General features: G+C 39.2%; 1 long non-coding RNA gene across 2 annotated transcripts; it reads left to right on the top strand.

Moving 5' to 3' along the window:
- Window positions 1-8,990: 8,990 nt before the first annotated feature.
- Window positions 8,991-17,982, top strand: LOC121469507 (uncharacterized). 2 transcript variants are annotated; one of them, XR_012054042.1, is made up of 2 exons: window positions 8,991-9,456; window positions 17,283-17,982. It is a non-coding gene; the product is annotated as an uncharacterized lncRNA (long non-coding RNA). The 2 variants fall into 2 exon arrangements; XR_005979624.2 differs by lacking the exon at window positions 8,991-9,456 and adding an exon at window positions 10,940-15,074.
- Window positions 17,983-18,661: the final 679 nt, after the last annotated feature.

Here is an 18,661-nt window from a genome sequence, read left to right as displayed (position 1 = left end):
GTTTAATTTTCCAAAGCATTAAGGAAATTCCAGCTGAAAACTCTCTGTAGAAAGCCTGCCTGTCTGTGAGAGGTTGGGAGAGATAATATTGTAATTTTGATAACTTTCCACTGTCTATTACAGTGAAGAGAAAGAACAGTAAGTACCCTGGTAACAGCAGGCACTAGAAAGATGCAGAGGAAAAAAACCCATCAAAGAATATAAGGTGAGCTTGAGGGAATCACATAGGTGTAGTTGGACCTCCCCTATCTAATCCCATCAAGATTTCACACCTTCCTCTCCCATTCCTGATCATGAATAGTAGAACCACTAGGAAAGATATTTTGTGTCAAAAATGGTTAGCAACTAAATACAGCAGAATAGGTTATTCAATATCACATGTGAATTAATTGGATCATATTGTACACAAACTTGAGAAGTTTACAGATTTTGTTTGTCTTCACTGTGCAATATGAACAAAAGCTTGTACATTGCAAGCAAATCACTAGGATACTTGCCTACAGCTTCAAGCATCAGATAAACAATTGGTTTGGCATTTTCAAAGGACCTTAACTGGTTGCCATGCCTCTTCAATGTTTCTGTATTAAAAATATACTTATCTATATTTATAATGTGTTAAATACTTTCATCTTTCATGTTACATTTAGATCTTTTTTCTGTGATATTGCCAATGTCAGAGAAGGATGGATTTCAGTAAACTGTCTGGTGCTCTTGGATGTAGATAAAATATATGTAACTGAAAATGAAATTTCAGATTTGTTTCATGAAGACAAGATGCATTTCAGTTTTAAATCCTAATGGTAATATTATAGCAAAACTGATTTTTTTTTTCTCAAATGTCATAAAAGACCAATTAATAAATGGTCAGTCTCCTTGCTCAGCTGACATAGCAAAGAGAGATGGATCATTTAGAAACACTGATAGGCCAAGAGGTGTTTATATATGGAATTTTCATTTTAAAAAGAGACATATTTTACTCTGTAGAAAATCATATTTCACTGCAGAAAATAACAGTTGGTTTCTGTGCAGTTGCCTTGAGAGTTGCTTAGTTCTCATTATCCTCAATGGAGATGAATATGTATATCTGAGGAAATATTTTGGCCTTGAGAGAAAGAAAGAGGGAGCATTTGGATTTGTGTGTCTACATAACTCCAAATTTTCTTGGTACAGCTGAATCTACTGTGACTCTTGAGAGAAGCTGGTTTTCTCATGCTGAATACAGAGCCCCAAAAGAGACTTTATGGTGCTCGGTGTACAACTGAAGCCATGGAATCAAAAGTCTGTTCTCTAGAACATTGTCGGATGGCTGGAAAGGTAGAAGAGAGATACTTTACTCCCAGTTTGTGTTTAGCCTCAGTTTGGTTTTTCTTTTAATGTCCTGAGCTAACAAGGCTGTGATGGGGCTTAAGATTTCCAGTCTACTAGGGTAGGAAAGATGAAAAAGATAAAAAAAAGTTATTTCTCAAGAACACCCTCTCAAGTATTTTCTGTTGATATGACACTCAGCAGAAGATTCTCTGTAGCAAAGTGCTACAGAGAAAGTGCCTGCTTCACTCCTGTCCACTTTTGCAGTTAAAGTGATATTACATCTAAACTCCTGCTTCACTTCTCAGCTAAACTTGCACCTGTGTATCAACAATAAGTATATTAAGAAGAACAGGCAAATGTGTTGACTCTCTTCTCTTCAACATTTCTTTTTCAAACCTTTCTTGATAGCTTCCTCCCAGAAAGAGAGAGAGGAGTGTGTGCAAACACTTGTTCTCCACATCAAGCCTGACTGAACAATTTCTCTGCTATTCTGAGTTTCTGGTGAACTGAAAATTACCGGCTGTACTGAATTGTGACAAACACTGTGCATGTGTGTCTCTGTGTGTGGAAGAAAATATATAAACAGAAACTATCATACCCAATGACATCAAAATAGGTTTCACATTTATGACCAAATCTAGCATTTTAATTCCATAAAATACAAATGCAGCCTTAATGTCTAACTAAAGCTTATTTCTTCAAGCCATCACAGAAGCATATAGAGAGCATATGCAGAACAAGAATTCTCTAATGCCTTTCCTTGAGATGTAGTCAACGACAAGGACAACAACGATGTAAATGCAGTCATCATTGCACAGATTTGAAAAAGAAAATGAGATTGCACTAGGAAAGAAGACAGGTATTTTAGAGGTATGCAGCTTCCACTGCATACTTCAGGATGGCTGATCTACACACAGATATACTCAAAGCTGATCAATATCAAGCTGATTTGCAATGACAATAGAAACTCATTCAACTGCAGTAACATATTTGCCACCCTTTGATGTCTATATTCTTAGCATTAACATGTTAACAATCTAAGCTTTCTCTGTGTGTGCCACATCACTCCCTCCATGTCAAAATAAACCACAGTAGCTATATCAAAAGTGTGGTCACAACCCAGCTAGCTAAATTCTTGCCAAAAATTGACTTCAATAGCTGTCTACAGAGTCTGCCAGAATACTGTCGGCCAACTCATACCATGTGTGCCTTTTAGGGTCATGGCTTTAAAAGAACAGCAGAATTGCTAAAATCTATCCATCTTTTCAGCTGGAACCCTCTCCATCCGTCATGAATTATAGTCACATCTAATAGGAAGGAAATAGACAAAAGCCATCTGCACAGAGCACACCTAGGAGAAAGTAAATAATGCTTTCAGATCCTGAGTGGGAGCACTTCATGATGGCAAAATTGGACTGCCCAGACTGAGATGCACAGTTGCATCCTAAAAATAACTGGTTTTAAATCACTTTCTATGAACTCCATGACTCTGAGAACCTGGGAGACAACAATTCTTCCTGAGTATTCAGTTAATTGAAATCCATACCTGATTTTCTTCAGGGGCACTGTAAAAAGTGCCACTTTTCTGTATGTCATGGTCTGGGTAATCTGTTCCCTTGACATGACTGCTCTGGCAGGCCTCTTCACAGAAGGTTTTCAATCAAATATGGTCCCTCTTTTACTAAAAGTTTGTAGTTCTGGGCAGGGATATGAGCAAGAACAGCAGATTTGAAAGTCAAAGACATGACAGTAATTTTGTTGTAATCGTGACTATATAATAACCACTACATCTGCACAGAAAATCTCTACATTGTAAGTGCAGCAAGGCCACTACACCTGACAGGTGATCTGTGCTGTTTGTGCACAGCAGCATTGCAGTGAGACTGTGGGAAACAAGACCCCTCCAATGTTTAAGTGTAGAAACTGGTGGTTTTTATTTTTCCCAGCAGAGCTGACACTGACACAGACCAGCAGCATGCTAACACGTCCAGCAGACTGCAGGAGAGATGGCTTGCCGCAGAGTCCATTCTGGTGGATTTAAGGGGTACTGTCCTTGGGTCTCTTTCACAGACTCAGAATCCCAGGATTATGGGCTAGCAGGAAGTCACTGATGAACTAAAAAATGAGACAACCTCTGATTACCCCCCACTGCTACTGCTGTTTATTCTGCTCTGAGTATTTGCCATATCCACACTTGTATGAAGATTTGCATGCAATGTCTGTGTGTCCAGGATTACCCTTATTCAGATGGCATGAAGGGACAGTGCTCTGATCTGGCAAAGATGAGGGACAAGCACTGCAGACCTGCATTCTGTGCAGAATGGATAAAGTGAGATAAACTAAAGAGGATGTAAGTTGAAAAGAAAAAAAAATCCAGAAGGAGCAGAAAGAAAAGAAATAACAAGAGACGGCAGAGAAAAGAAGGACCAGAGTGGACAAAGAGAAGCATCTGTAAAGGAAGTAAAAGCAGATGAAAACACCTTGGGAGACTGAAATACCCAGCTTCAAAGACCTGGACTTCTACTGAACATGAGCTCATTTCACAGTAAACTCCACCAGCAGGAAACTCTGTATGCCCTCGTGCAAGGGGAGTGGTGGCGACAGTGAGGTCAGTGGTGGCACTAACTTCACATACCATTTGGGAGGTGGGAGATGGCACAGGGCAAGGGGATGCAAACAGCTTCACCAGAACACTTCCAGGAGAAGAGAAAGTGACTGGTAGAAAGCTCCCCCATTCTCCATCTTTAATCTATAAAGGTTGATGAACTTCTCTGCATCTCTGTCCTTGTCTTTTCAGTGAAAGAATCCTGCTAGCTTTCTCATAATGGCAGAAATAATTGAAAAGGGGATCAACTTTAGCGGAACATAAACACACACCAAAAGTCTGTCTCTTTAATGGTATCCCCTCCATACTTCACTGGTAGGCATTCTGCTAATCTAATACCTGTTAATTCTATTTCTAATTAGGGCTATAGCTCACCAGAGGCTGTTTTATACTTAATTTGCTGGGGTTTTATTATATGGCTCAACAGTCAGCCAACCACTGTATGCATCATGTGATCCTGGTCGAGATCTTTCAGGCATTACTGCACACTGAGGCCCTTGGAGAGAACGTGCCACTACAATTTGTGAGTCACGCGTTCTTGCTCTGCCTAGGTCTTGTCATGTGTGTGCTTGTCAGGATTCATCTCCATCTCCATTACCCCTGAGGCAGAAGTCATAGTTTGTTTCTGCTCACTTGTCTGATTTTTAGCAGATCATATTCCCATCTTCAGAACCTTAAGCAAGTGCCATCTTTGTAGAATTTAAGGTGGAATTCTAAGTGGTGATTTAATTCAACTCAAACCCATCTTCTAATTGACAGGAAATATCCTTAGTTAGCCATTTTCCAAGGCTGATGTAGACTGCTATACAAAAATATAATTAAGTTAAAAGCATTGTTCACTGTTACCAAAATGAAAACTGATTTTCTTAGGCGTTTTTCTTGTAATTCTGTCATTTTAAAAATACTTCCTTTTAAGAGTTTGAAATGAAGATCTGAGTCAAATTTTAATTGTTTGAAACACATAGCTGAGAGACACATCTTCATTAATTCAATTTTTGCTGTAAAGGTTTGCAACCAAATTATGAACCAGTTAAAGTATTAGCTGGGAAATTAACGGAGAAAAATAAGAAATTACAGATAAGCAAAGTCCATGTGGCTTTATTGACCAGAACAGAATATAGACCAATGAAGAAACATTTTATTAACCAACTGGAAACCAGCCCAGGGGACTGACCAAAATTTGTTTTGCCTCTAGAACATCAGCTGCCAGGTAAACAAGAGTATTAGAACATCGTTGACTCCAAACTGGTGGGCAAAGAAGGTCATCAACAGCGTTAAATAGTAAACCTCATCCTCCATCTCTGTGGGTCCAAGAAGAATGACACTTAAAAATTGTTCAGTCACACACTGAGAGTGATGGTAGCACTTATTATGTCATCTTAAAACAACAAATTGGTTCCAGAGAACCACTGTCCTTCTTATCTGAATTCACAAAGGGCTTAACAGTCACACAAGAAATTCCCACAACTGGGAATTGCAGACCTTACAGAAACAGTATAATGGAACTTCTTGCCTATCTCCAGATAGAAAATAACCTCAGAAAATTCCTCCTTTCTCCACTGTCATCTGGAAGGGTTTTACTGGAATACATGGAGAGTACGAATCAAGGTAACACTGGCTGCTGTGGAAAACCTTCAAAAACAGTACGTTAAATAAAAAGTAAAATAATAAAAATTTACAAATCCATATAATCCATGTATAAATATAAATAACCAAGTCAGCCTATCTATCATGCATCTAGTAACTTTAAAGATATGACCTAGCTCCAGACTGCTCAAATGAGCAGTTGTTCTAGATCTGGTTTTGTCTACAGAAGCATGGTTAGTCAGATAATCTTCTGTGGTATTTCAGTGTGACAACTACAGGAATCGGAGTGCCTAGATTGAAAAGTTCATGGCAAAGTGAAACAAGGAAGCTGGGCCTCTACCCACTGAGTGTGTAGCTGAACAAGTCACAACTGGCAATTCAGAAGTGGGGTCAAGTTACCCTGCATCAGCTGTGGAAGATTACTTGTTACAGGTAGATCTCTAAAAAGGAAGACCTTGCACAGAATAAAATAGAGAGGATAGATTTGCACAATGCATATTGAAATTATGCACATTGGTGTTACTCTGTGCTAGGTAAGCATAATAAACTTCTCTGAAAGACGATGAACACAAAATCATAGAATCATAAAATGGCCTGGGTTAGAAGGGACATTAAATATTATCAGTTTCAAGGCCTCTGCCATGGGCAGGACACCTTCCACTAGACCAGGTTGCTCAGACAGAGCTCCATCTAACCTGGGCTTGAACATTTCCAGGGATGGGGCATCCACAATTTCTCTGGGCAACTTGTTCCAGTGCCTCATCACCCTCACAGTAACAAATGTCTTCCTAAGATCTAATCTAAACCTAATCTCTTTCAGTTCTAAACCGTTCCCCCTTGTCCTATCACTACATGCTCATGTAATAGGTCCCTCTCCATCTTTCTTGTAGGCTTCCTTCAGGTACTGGAAGGCTGAAATTAGGTTGCTCCAAAGCATAGGAATGATGGTCATGTCCATTGGGAGTCTTCAGACAGAAAGACTTGGATTCTTAACCAGTAAGTGTCTATCCCAGGGACTGCTGGAGATAGGAAGGAAGGATGTAACAAGGGAGGAGTCACTCCAGAAATGGCCAGTTCCTTAGTTCTTCTGCAGGATCTGCTGCTGGCTCATCAGACAAAAAGTGCTAGGCTACATAGAACTTCTCTGCACACAGAGCAGCTTTTCTGCTCTCAAGTCTCCTGTCACTGGTATTCTCTCCTGTTTTCAGCTCCATTTCCATGCAGTGCTACCATCCCTGGACTCCTTAAGAAGGATTGTAAGCATCAAGGGACATTACTGCTGATGCGATCACCAATGACTGCTGCTGGAAATCCATGCAGAAATATGTTCTGTGCACAGGGAAGCAGAGAGCAGCAACACCCAGCTCTCCTTCCCTCTCTCCCTTCCTCCCCCTGTAGCTGACATTCAGGGACTGTAAGTCCCACTATCTCCTATCAGGATAGTTCCATTCCTTGGGGAAGGGGTTAGCAAGAGCAAGCCATGCCTTAGCAGTAGTGTGCCGTCCCACATGTGTAAAAATCAGCATGTGCAGGTAGACATCTGAGTTTAGCCAAGATTTTTTGGATGTGCAAAAATTAAGAGTAAGAGCAAATCCATGTGCACAGGCTGATCAAACTAACAATGTTTTGCTTGATCTAATTTTGAGGCTAATTTTCCTCACAGAAGGGACAGAGCCTCTGAGCAGAACTTGTGGGTGGAGGCCCTTAGGGAATTTGATGAGAGCAGCTAAGGCTCATTAATGCACTTAGGACCCTGACACAATTTTTCTAGGACATATGCAACAGGAGAGGTGAAAAAGTACCAAGGAACTTTGGCCTGAGACAAATATATTTGTTTACTATTAGATATTTATCTGTTGTTAGATATTTACTGTTGTTAGATATTTATTATTACTGTTAGTGATTTACTATTGTTACTTATCTGTTATTAAATACCTATTTTTAGTAGATATTTAGAATAGAGATTTGACAAGGTAAAGGCCTAGTCAAGCCTCAAAAGCGGGGAAATGATACCTTAATCTTTAGCTTTCATATTTTTTAGATTCTGTACTGCCTTAGTGTGTGACTCTGAACTTCATATAAAGTGTTAGCAAGTTCTCTTCACAGTTTAGTTAGACAAAACAATCCTTTTCCAGCTTGGGAACCAAGGACACCATTGCAGCCTCAGGCCCAAAAGGTATAAACAACAGCAAATTGATGAGAGCAGTCTGGGAGGATGGGACTTCATAACCTGAAGCAGCAATTGGACAATTAAGCCCAATATGTAAATGGACCAAAACTTTAAAAAGTTTGAAAACTCATGACTCATGACCAGTTGTCCATCTTGGGTCCATCTTGGGTCCATCTTGGGTGGAGCCATGGCTGGGCTCTTGAACTGCTCCAGGTGCATCCTTTAAAGGTCTTTTAACAAATACCTGCTTTATTCCTTTAACTCTGTCTAGCCTCTGTTCCTGGTCAGCCTCTTTAGGCATCAGTTCACCCAGCAAAATAAGAAGCCCCAGCTGTTCCAGTGTGGTCCATGCCACAAGAGTGTCAGAGTCAGACATTTCCTCTCTCATAGTTTTGCCCCAGAACACTTGAAAAAAGAGCAAATAATGGTTAGCACAAATCTGCAGTGAGCATGCCCAAGAGAAGAGACAGCCACCCTCTTTGCCACCTTCCATGTTATCCTCTGCTACATTTTCTTCACATCCAGAAAAGCAGCAACAAACAAACTCTGAAGGGAGATTAGGAGGAACATTAAAGAGTTTGAGTTGCAATAGATTTTTAAAACAATCATGATGAAATTTAGCACAAAGTACTATATTTTTAGTGTTTTCAAAATACATGGTTTATATGGCAAGACTACAGAGACCTACCTTTGGATTCCTCAGCTTTTGCTGTTTTCAAATTCACTCATAGGATTCTGATTGTTACTTTTTTTAAAGTGAGTTTCTTCACAAGAAAACAAGTAGTTGGTTGAGTCCATGAACTAATGCAGCCTAATCTTGAACAGCTTTTGTGCTTGTGAGAACTGACTTTTAAACTTTTTTTATGCCTTTATTATTGACCAGAGACCAAGTCAATACAGGAGCAAAAACCTTCCAGCAGAGCAAGATCCCATGTTACCTGCAGGAAGCATTTCCTGTGGCTGATCAATCATAACAACTCCTTTCCAAGAGTTTCTCTGGCAGATAACCTAGGCAGCTATTTTTCCACCCATAAAGATTAAGAGTATCAACCTTACCTACTGTGTGTCTAATTCACAGAAGGGAGGGGAGGGGAGGGGAGGGGAGGGGAGGGGAGGGGAGGGGAGGGGAGGGGAGGGGAGGGGAGGGGAGGGGAGGGGAGGGGAGGGGAGGGGAGGGGAGGGGAGGGGAGGGGAGGGGAGGGGAGGGGAGGGGACGGGGAGGTGACGGGGAGGTGACGGGGAGGGGGAGGGGGAGGGGGAAAGGGAGAAAGATTGCGTAAGTGACATTTCATAGGAAAGTAAGTTAAAAGGAAAAAATACCTATTACATGATAATGACTAATTAATTTTTACATACTGGTTGTAAAAGCTCTATTAGAAAAAGCAAAAACAGGAAAACAGAGGAGGTGTCAGGGGATATTTAAAAGCACTAATAAGTAAGATACTAATATCTTGCATTTTCTTGAAATACATAGATCAAACTGTCTGTATTGAATATCTTATGCCTCGTCTGTAAGGCAGAAGAGCATTACAAAAGTTTTGAATCTTGCACAAGATCAGAGTGAGAGTCCATTGCTGTGTTGACAGCACTACCTGAGTGTTATCAGTGCTATTTAGTGTTAATACCTAAAACTACTAGAAGATAAATATTATAACTTTATTCAATTGCTCTTTCAGTAACAGAGCAAGGACAGAGATAACAACAGGATTATCTATTCAACACATTTGTCAAAACAGGAGAGCAGACAGCTACTTTTTGAAATATTCGTGTATCAGGGAAGATGCAGGTAATTCCTTTACTTTTTATATGTGGTATTGGCCAATAAAAGAGTAATGTAAAAGATCATAATCTTTGGATGTTTCTTCAGGTTTCACCTCCAAACTCTACTACTTTTCTCCTTCCCTACTTCCAAAACATATTATAGAAAATATGGCTGGAAGTGTTCTCCAAAGTCAGTTTAGCTCCTCCTTTTAACCCATGCCCAGACATAACTGAGAAATATTTGCCTAAAATAGCAACTATCTCCCTTAATGATGGAGATTCAGAGCTTTCCAGGCTATATAATTCAGTGCTTTCATACTTTACCCCTTGATGTGGCCATGAATTTCCCTTACTGCAGTTTAGGTCCATTCTCTTTTGTCGTATGCATTGTGAATGCTCTGACAACAAGCTATTACTTCACAGCAAGTCTGTGCATACCTAAGGAATATTTCTCCTGCCTTCCTTTGGAGTTCTATTTTTCAGACTAAATAAACCTAATTCTGCTTTTGTTTTGCTTGCTGATCCCAGTTTCCAGTTATTCTTTTTAATCTCTGCAGAGTACATCCATTTGGACCACATATTTTCTGAAGTATGGTATCCAAAACTGTATGGAACAATCCAGCTGAGACTTCCATTCATCCACATTTTGACATCTCCAGATGTTTTCTTTTGGCTTGATTTAGTCTTGTGCAAGCTCTGTCAGTGTATAAGGACATGAATATTTGGAAAGAAAATAAGGCACCAAATTAAAAACGGAAGGGTTAAAGCATTAGTAGAGGAGTTTGAGAGACCCAAACTGTGAGAAGTGAACAGAATTACAGTGCTAGAAGGTGTTATTATTAGGAAAACCTAGATGTTCATAAAGGAAATATGCAACCTTATTTCCTCCCAATTGCTGCCCTACATTACTGTAAGCATTACAGATGTCCATAAGACCCTTTAGAATTCAAAGACTCACCTGGCACCTCCGGCCTTAAAACCTCAGATCCTGTTCCTTAGAGAAGGCCATCCCCAATGTGATAATACTTGCAAAATTTTTTCAAGTGAAATTCCTTCAGTGAATCCCTTGAAGTTTGTTCCTCATGCTATGCAAGCCAGCCCAGTGTGACCTTTCCAGGAGCAGAACAATTGTGAAAGCCCCATATAGTAATTTCATATAGATATGACATAGTAAGGAAACTATCTCTGCAAATAAGAGGATGAAGACTGAATACCTTGATTGCTGTTTTACAAAAGTAGTTCCTGCAAGTCTCTGAAAAATTGTGGGAAATTGTTTTTTCTTGAAAAAACTGTCATTGATTCTCCTTCAATGCAAGTCAGGGATAATCTAGATGGAATGTGTTCCACAGTACAGCCCTGGCTTCTGAAACTCTAGATATTTACATTACTCTTCAACCTCACTGAAAGTTGTTGCTCATGAAGAATTGCAGACAGGATTATGACCAGCCATGCAAAGTGGAGCTGAAAAAAAAAAAAAACCAAAAAACCAAAAAAACCAATAAATATAAAAATAATAACAATAAATATAAAAATAGAGGGATTTCTGTTAGCAAGGAAATTTTATAAGGCAAATGAAGATATATCAGTGCATTTGTGAATAGCATGGTTTTCAAAATAATCTTAATATGTAACACTGGATACGCACTAATCTTATTCCAACACAAAATCTATGTTTGCTGGCCCCTTTTTATAGGCTCTGGGCAGCATATGTGGTCTGTGATAGGTCTGTGATAATTTCATGATACTGTGATAACTTCATGAATGTGCTCCAGCTACAGTCCCTGGAAGCCAACTCCAGGATTTGCAGGACCTTCTGTGATGGGAAACCTTGCAGCTTTCAGACCCTCCTTCCTCCAAGAGCCTTCAGACTTACAGTTTTGGTAAAGCTCAGACTGCCCTGAGGAATCCAAAATTTGGCAATATGCCTCTTGGATTTCCCTTGTACCTGAGCGATGAGTGACCTCCTTTGCCAGGAATCCAACAACTCAGACAGGAATTCTATGGGACACCTGTATTACAAAGTAATGAAAAATAGTTGTAAAATACTCAGCCTCAACTAAATATTAATTGATCAAACCCTATTTAATTGAAAAACTTCAGCCTAAATTTGAAAGAGGTACATTTGCCCTCAAAAGAGGCAATATATATAAATACATATATAGTTGCTTTTCAAAGGTTGTCTTTCCCCAGCAGCCAGGTGTTCTCTTTGCCTCATTACAGTCATGGATGGGCACTGGGAAGTGAGAATGATTCATAATTCCATTCTGCCAACAGCATAGTGGCCCTAATTTTCTGAGTTTTCAAACATTGCAGGAAACATAGCTGTAATGAATTAATATACTTATGACTATGTTGAACTTTGTCTCTATAAAATCCACTGCTGTTCAGAGTAGTGTCGTTCCATGCATCTTCCATGGTGATTTTGAGCAAAGATAAAAAACTACTGAACTTCCAGTATCTTGTGTGCCATGTCTTCCAGTCTCTTCCAAAATCTCTTTCCATAGCAGCACGCTCTTTCCCCAGACAAGGACTAAAACCATTAAATGTACCTATGTTAGATATAAAATAGCCTTTAGTGAGCGATAGACCTGATTAGATATAAAATTAGCAGGTATTAAGAGAATGCCTGCCAGTGAAGTATGGAGAATATATCATTAAAGAGACAGACTTTAGGTGTGGTTTATGTTCCTCTGAAGTGGATTCCCTTTTTAATTACTTTTTCCACTATGAGAAAGCTAGCAAGGTTCTTCACTGAAAAGACCAGAACAGAGATGCAGAGAAGTTCATCAATCTTCATGGGTGACAGAGGGACAACAGAGGAGTTTCCTAGCAGTCACTTTCTCTTCTCCTGGAAGTGTTCTGCTGAAGCTCTTTGCATTGCCTTGCCCTGTGCCACCTCCCACCCCCCAAAAAAGTTAGTGCCACCACTGATGTCACTGTCACCAGCAATCACATGGACACACAGAATTTACTGTGAAATGAGCTCCCACCCATCCTCATCCCAGGTCTCTGAAGCTGGGTATTTCTTCATTCATTTCCCTTCCTGGAAAGTTCATCTACACAAATCAATCTGATTCTATCTAGAACGTTGATCTACAAAACTGTAATGTTTTATGTCTCCCAGAATCACAAGTTTTCCCTTCCTTTTGCCTCAAATGATTTTTGAAGACCTTCAAGGTCTAAGTGGAATGAGACACTGAATTCTATAAATTGATTCCTGCAGGCAGTAGATGTGTCTTTCTTTTCATTCTGTCTGCTAAAGTGAAGATGCAAAAGATAGCAAGTTGCATTGGGGCATTCTTCTACAAGAAGGTGGTTTCCTACAATATGTCCCATTTTAAAGCCTTTCAGACTCTTTTGATTTTTTTTATGTGAAACAGTTCCTTCAACTTCACTGCAGTTTTATATGTCTTCTCCAAAACACATGCTCAAAACATCCTCTGATTCTTCTTCCTCCCAATTATATGACATTAAGGAGTTAAGATGAGATAACACTTCTGCAAAATGCCTTAGTCTGTTAGGTTCTTTGCAACCCAACATTTTATTGAAAATTATAATCCTGTCCATTGTTCCCATACTTGTACCAGGAAACATCAGTAGCCTCCAGAGCCTAGCTGACACCAGATGGGTTCTTGAACAGCTCAGAACTCAATGGAAACTGGTAGAAAGCAACAGCTATTGTCAAAAGATGACTGCAGTGCTCTGATTATACTAACAGAGGAGAAATGATCACAGACTCAGCCCTCTCTTCCTTGTATATTATTGCCAAGAAAATACAAAACAATCCAAAAAATCCAGCAGGTAGCATGGTATGGATTAATTTCCCTGCACACTACAGCTCTCACTTCAGGAGACAAAGTGGTTGGTTAAGGTCCAAGATCCATGCCAAAAGTGATCTCCCTTCACAAGGGAGACAGTGTCATACATTGTTCGTTTCTGTTCATTTCTTTGTTTCACTATCCTGTGGTAAAATCCTTGACCCAGTGAAGTCATTACGACCTTTGTCAAGGATTTTAATCTTGCCCTATATTAAGCATCTACTTATAACTAAGGGAAGCTTTCTTGTGCAAGGAGAGAGTGTTCCAAAAGTGCCATCTAAGGCTGAAATAATTCCCTGAGGAACTGGGAATCATCACAAATCTCATTACCTTCTTGTACAGGGCACTTTGAATTTGCTCTCAGTAGCATGAATAGCAACACATATTTTAAAACAAAACACATTTGAACATAATGAACATTAAAAACAAAAGTTAAGGCAGTGAAGCTTAGTAAAGCCAATGGTAATACCAGATAGTGCTGCAGCAAAATTCTTAATAAAAAATAGAAAAAAATGAAATAAAGCATACTGCTCCAGTTGTAAAAAGGCCAAACCTTCATTTTGGAAAGGCTTTTCATCTTAAACAAGCTACGTGGAACAGTGATTTTTACAGTTGATGAAGCCTTTGAAGCAGCAAAACCCTGCTGCATGTGACGAGATGCAGGACAAAATGGTGATGCAAAAATAGAAGGATAAATATAACTAAATGTGCCATGCAGAACACAGAAAGCTGAGGCAGGTGTTGTCATAGCTGTCAGCTTTCAGGTTCCTTCTTTCTTCAATTTTTTCAAATCATATCTTGATTCTTCCATAAAAACTATGGAAAAGGACCAGATATGAGAATTTTTTTAATTTAAATCCATAATTCCAAGTGTTTTGAAAAGCTGTCTAAAACTACTGTATATCCACTAAAAAACAAAAAAAAAGAAGAAAAAAAACCTGTGATCCAATAATCTTGATTTTCTTTTCAAAGCTTTGTTTCTGAGAAATTAGGAAAGACAAGTATTTACAGAGGAAAAAATAATAGTTTTAAAATATTAAAGCCTCAGTTAAAACACATAAAGATACAATTAAATATTTTATAAAAATTGAAGTACTTCTTACTTGTAAACAAGTAACCCAGAAGAAATTGCAGCATGAAAATACAGAGTTTGCACTTCTTAATGAAGTTTCAGAGGCAAAAGTATCTAAAGTTGTGTCATTTGTGTGGCATGGTCTGAAATGAGAAAATCCCCACCACTGTGAGACTGTTACAAAAATAGCCAGCACTGGAATGGGAGCATCAACTGACTTCAGTAAAGGAGGGAAATACTGGCAAGCTCAAACCTCAACCTCTAGCAGTGATATTCTTGTTTCAAGACTTGGAGGTCTACACACATATCCACCTATTTCTGTCAGAGTCTACCCTTGCTGCAATCTATCCCTGGGCAGAGAGCCAGTGCAAAATCTCTCCAGCACAGAATCCCCACTTGAGCCATGGGTTTAACTGGAACATAATGAAGGGAGTGGCTGAAAATAACCTGCCCTTACAAGGCAATCACATTTCAGGATTCCCAGGCCATAGGGGAAAAGCATCTGTAAACACCAGGGTCTCTGGGTCCTGCCTTTCCCATCACCTTCTTCTCCTTGGAAAAGGAAACCTCGAGAAACTTCTGTGAAAGCAGCAGTCCCAATGTGGGAAAGAGAACTTTCAGTGGCTTTGTTCTCCCTTGAACTGCCCCTCAGTGGCTATGCCAGCTGTAGGCAAGCAGTGGAGCTCACTTTTTCCCAGTTCTGTACAATGTGAGAGCAGGGGAGTGTGTGCTCCAGGAGCCTCTTTGCAGACGGTGAGTTTTTTTCTCTACGCATTCATCTTTTCCGCTAGCTCGTAATCTGCCCCCTAGCTTCCCTGGGGCCAAGGGGAAGAGGATGATCTTTATATAGCTGTCCTCGGGGACTGGGTGAATCACAGAGTAACATGTAATCCCTCTTGCACTCCGCAACTGTAAAACATCCCAGCTGAATATCAAGCCAGGGAAAATAAGTTACAGTTTTACATACAAAAATCAGGGAGCGAAATCACAAGCACAGTTAGAGGAGTTATCATTTTCCAACGTAAAACTCAAATTGAAAAATTAAACAAAGGGAAAACAACCAGAGGCCGGGAAGGACGCAGAAATCACCTAGAAAGGCCAAGATACCATGCTCTTTATTTTGGCACTTAATTTTTCATAAGTTTTTGAAAAATCATATTCAGTAGTCATTGGGGGAATCTATTTTTTTTTTTTTCTTAAATGGAGAAGGCAAGGAGCCATGTTTTTGTAAAAGCTTGGCCACCATGTTTGGTATCTGAGCTGTATATCATGCACTGTTTGTCATTTCACGCCACTTAGAACAAATCCCAGCTGGCTGGAATCCTAGTCCTGTGGACTGTGAGTCATGGATATTAAATGACCATCATGTGAGCTGCTCCTGCATGCTGCTGTGTTTAGTGTGTGGCACTGTAAAGTTGTACAGTATCTTATCACAGAAGATCATCAGCATGCATGCACAATTTGAGCGGGAGCACTTTCATAACAACACAAATTATTTGTTTTAGCAAGAGGCAAGAAAGGAGTAGAGATTCATGAAGCTGGAGCAAAGGTACAGCATTTATGTGATTTTTGGAAGACCAGTAAGACACAGAAAATCAGTTGCTGGTTCTGTAGCAGCAGATCTGGGGCAAGAATGGAAAAGGTACTGTCCATAGTGGAAGGCTTTGCAAGAACCTTTAAATCTGCTCAAGGAAATCCCGTCTTTTTGATGCATAATTATAATCCAGTCCAGTCTCACCCGGGATATCCAGTATCCTACCCAGGATAAGGAAATTAAGACAAGCATTTAAGTATTTGTCTCGTAGGAACCAGAACAAATTCTGGGATTGACTAAAATACCAGTCCTATTTCAGAATTTTGAAACAAGCAATGAGATCTTTTTCACTGATGTGATGTGGACAATCCTTGAAGTGGATGGTTTTAGTCTAGCAGAAGCCCAAATCAGAAGATTTACGCAGCAATCCATTTTATGTTAATGACATGCAGGAAATCTGTACTACAAACCAGATTGGAAAAAACTTAGTGCTAGGGGAAAACATTATTTTCAAAGAATACCATTTCATACCTGGATTAGGTAGGTTTATTCCATCCTAGTTATGAGCTGGGTAATTTTCTGCCATCGGTGATAAAATGAAAATCCATTTTAAACAACATACAGGAAAACACTGTAAGAGTTGTATGTGAAAGCCCATTTCCATCTTCAAGTCATTCAGGTTAGAAATCGTTGTTATCCAGTCCAAAGCGTTATCCAGTTCCTGCAGGTTCCTATGAGATTATGTACTATGATCTATCAAAGGTTCTTAGGAGACTAAAATGTTTCAGCTTTCAGTCACAGCTCCAACAAAACTACTTCTCATGCTACTGGTTCCAGCTTAGATCTGTTTTTCTGTCTTTGCATGTGATTTTCTTCCTGGTAGCAGCTACCAGCTTCTTCCCACTATCCCAGCAGTTTCCCCTACCTTTGCTTATGTTTCTACCACGTCACAGCAGTGTAGTTAGCTCTTCTTAGGTCAGCAAAGCCAGGCGTTCATAGCTTGCACTTTTTAACACTTTTCAAGCACTGAGTGCTATAAAATGCATTATATTTCTTGAATTAAGGATCAAAAACTTTGCATTTGAAGTTTGTTCACAGGCCAAAAGAGACAGTTAAAACTCCCTACTGATTCTTTGTACAGAAGCCCAGGATTTTAGAGAAATAAATATGACTTGAATCAAATGAGGAAAATTTACTCACATTGATCCAGACTTAATCAAAATCACCATTATAAGGATATCAGCAAGTTTTATGAGAGGAAGATTAAAGCTATTAATGCACTGAACTCCAGTTACTATGACTGTCAGAGAGAAGTCAAACACTATGTTGGGTAGTGTTAATAAAAACAGCATGTTAAATATACAACTACGTCCCTACAGCTAGCTCCAATCTTCCTTGATTTTTTTTTTATTCCTTTATTAATATAGGGGCAAATGTTAAAAATGCTGTTGAATTTGGAAGAGCTTAAGAGAAAACATCTTCAAATACGGAGAAGCTTTCATGGAAAGAAAAGACCAAGAGGAAGCAGGGTTATTCATGGACCTATGAATGGATATCAGATAAAAGAAAAATCAGTCTCATCAACCCACCGGGAAGACCAGGAATTAATAAAATAAAGCATTAAAAAAGAAAAAAGCAGATTAAAAATTAGAGACATTTTCATAACTATGTGAAGGCAAAATAAACCCAGATGCAAATGCAGAAACAAGGTGCCAGGAAAAGCTATGAAATTTACTTCACAGGGGATATTCAAGATATTGGTCTGTGGGGAGTCACTCCAGCATAATGAAGTCAGAGCTTTCAAGATGCAAAGACATGAACTGAGGAATCCACTCACTACCTTCTAACCCAAATCATCAGAAACAGATTTGGTGAGCTAAACATTATGTTGACACAAGTTGTCCCCATTTATTACAACCCAGTTTCCTTGAAATACATGGAACAGACAAGTATGCTGACAATGGCATCATAACCTGAATGTGACAGCAAGGCCAGACATGGGTACCTGACTAAAAGCCATTGTTATTTTTCCAGGTAAAATCTTTCTTTAATTTAACCTGTTTTACTGAAATAATTTCAACACTATGACTTGCAAGCTTACTGAGATAAATTCTCAAAGAATTTAAATGAATAGATGTGATTTGTTTTGTTTCTAGCAAAGATTAATGCTTTTGCATAAGGGTTGGAAAGCAGTTCTACTGTCAGAGGAAAACAGAAGTCCCCGCTGCTCCCTGAAAGAGAGCACAGGCCTGTCAGCCTGATTCTGGTGTTTGGAAATAGAAATATTTTCTTCTTTTCTTTACACAACTGTGATAACAATCTGTATGCCAATGTACAACTAAAGTGTCTCCAGGAATTACACTGTTTTCAAGAAATGCATTTTAAACTTATTATAATAGTGTACTCGAGAGCTTGAAATTTCCATGCCCACAGGGCAATATAGCACTACATTTGTGATTTGATGTCACAAGCATGTAGACTTCAGTTTTACAAATACTCTTCAAGAAAACATTTAATTTTTCTCTCCAGGGAAAACATTAAACCCTACCTCCGAAAACTGTACAGAAGGAAGGGAATTTGGTTTGAGATGGCCATGTTTTGGCTTCCAGTCACCAAAATCAAATCTCCTCCCATATGTATTCCAGCTTTAGCTTCATAGCCCTACTGTTCTGAACCTAAATAATAAACCCAGAACATATTTTACCCTTTATACTATGTTCCCATTTGTAACATTCCAGACAGTTTTTCTTATTTTCCAGAATTCTGGAGGTCCATGATGACTTATGGTTTCTAAGGAAATAAGGTT

The sequence above is a fragment of the Taeniopygia guttata genome, chromosome 2, assembly GCF_048771995.1.
Source record: "Taeniopygia guttata chromosome 2, bTaeGut7.mat, whole genome shotgun sequence".
Classification (NCBI taxonomy): Eukaryota; Metazoa; Chordata; class Aves; order Passeriformes; family Estrildidae; genus Taeniopygia; species Taeniopygia guttata.
The sequence above is the reverse complement of the archived record's forward strand: the minus strand, read 5'-3'. Positions and strand labels throughout refer to the sequence as shown.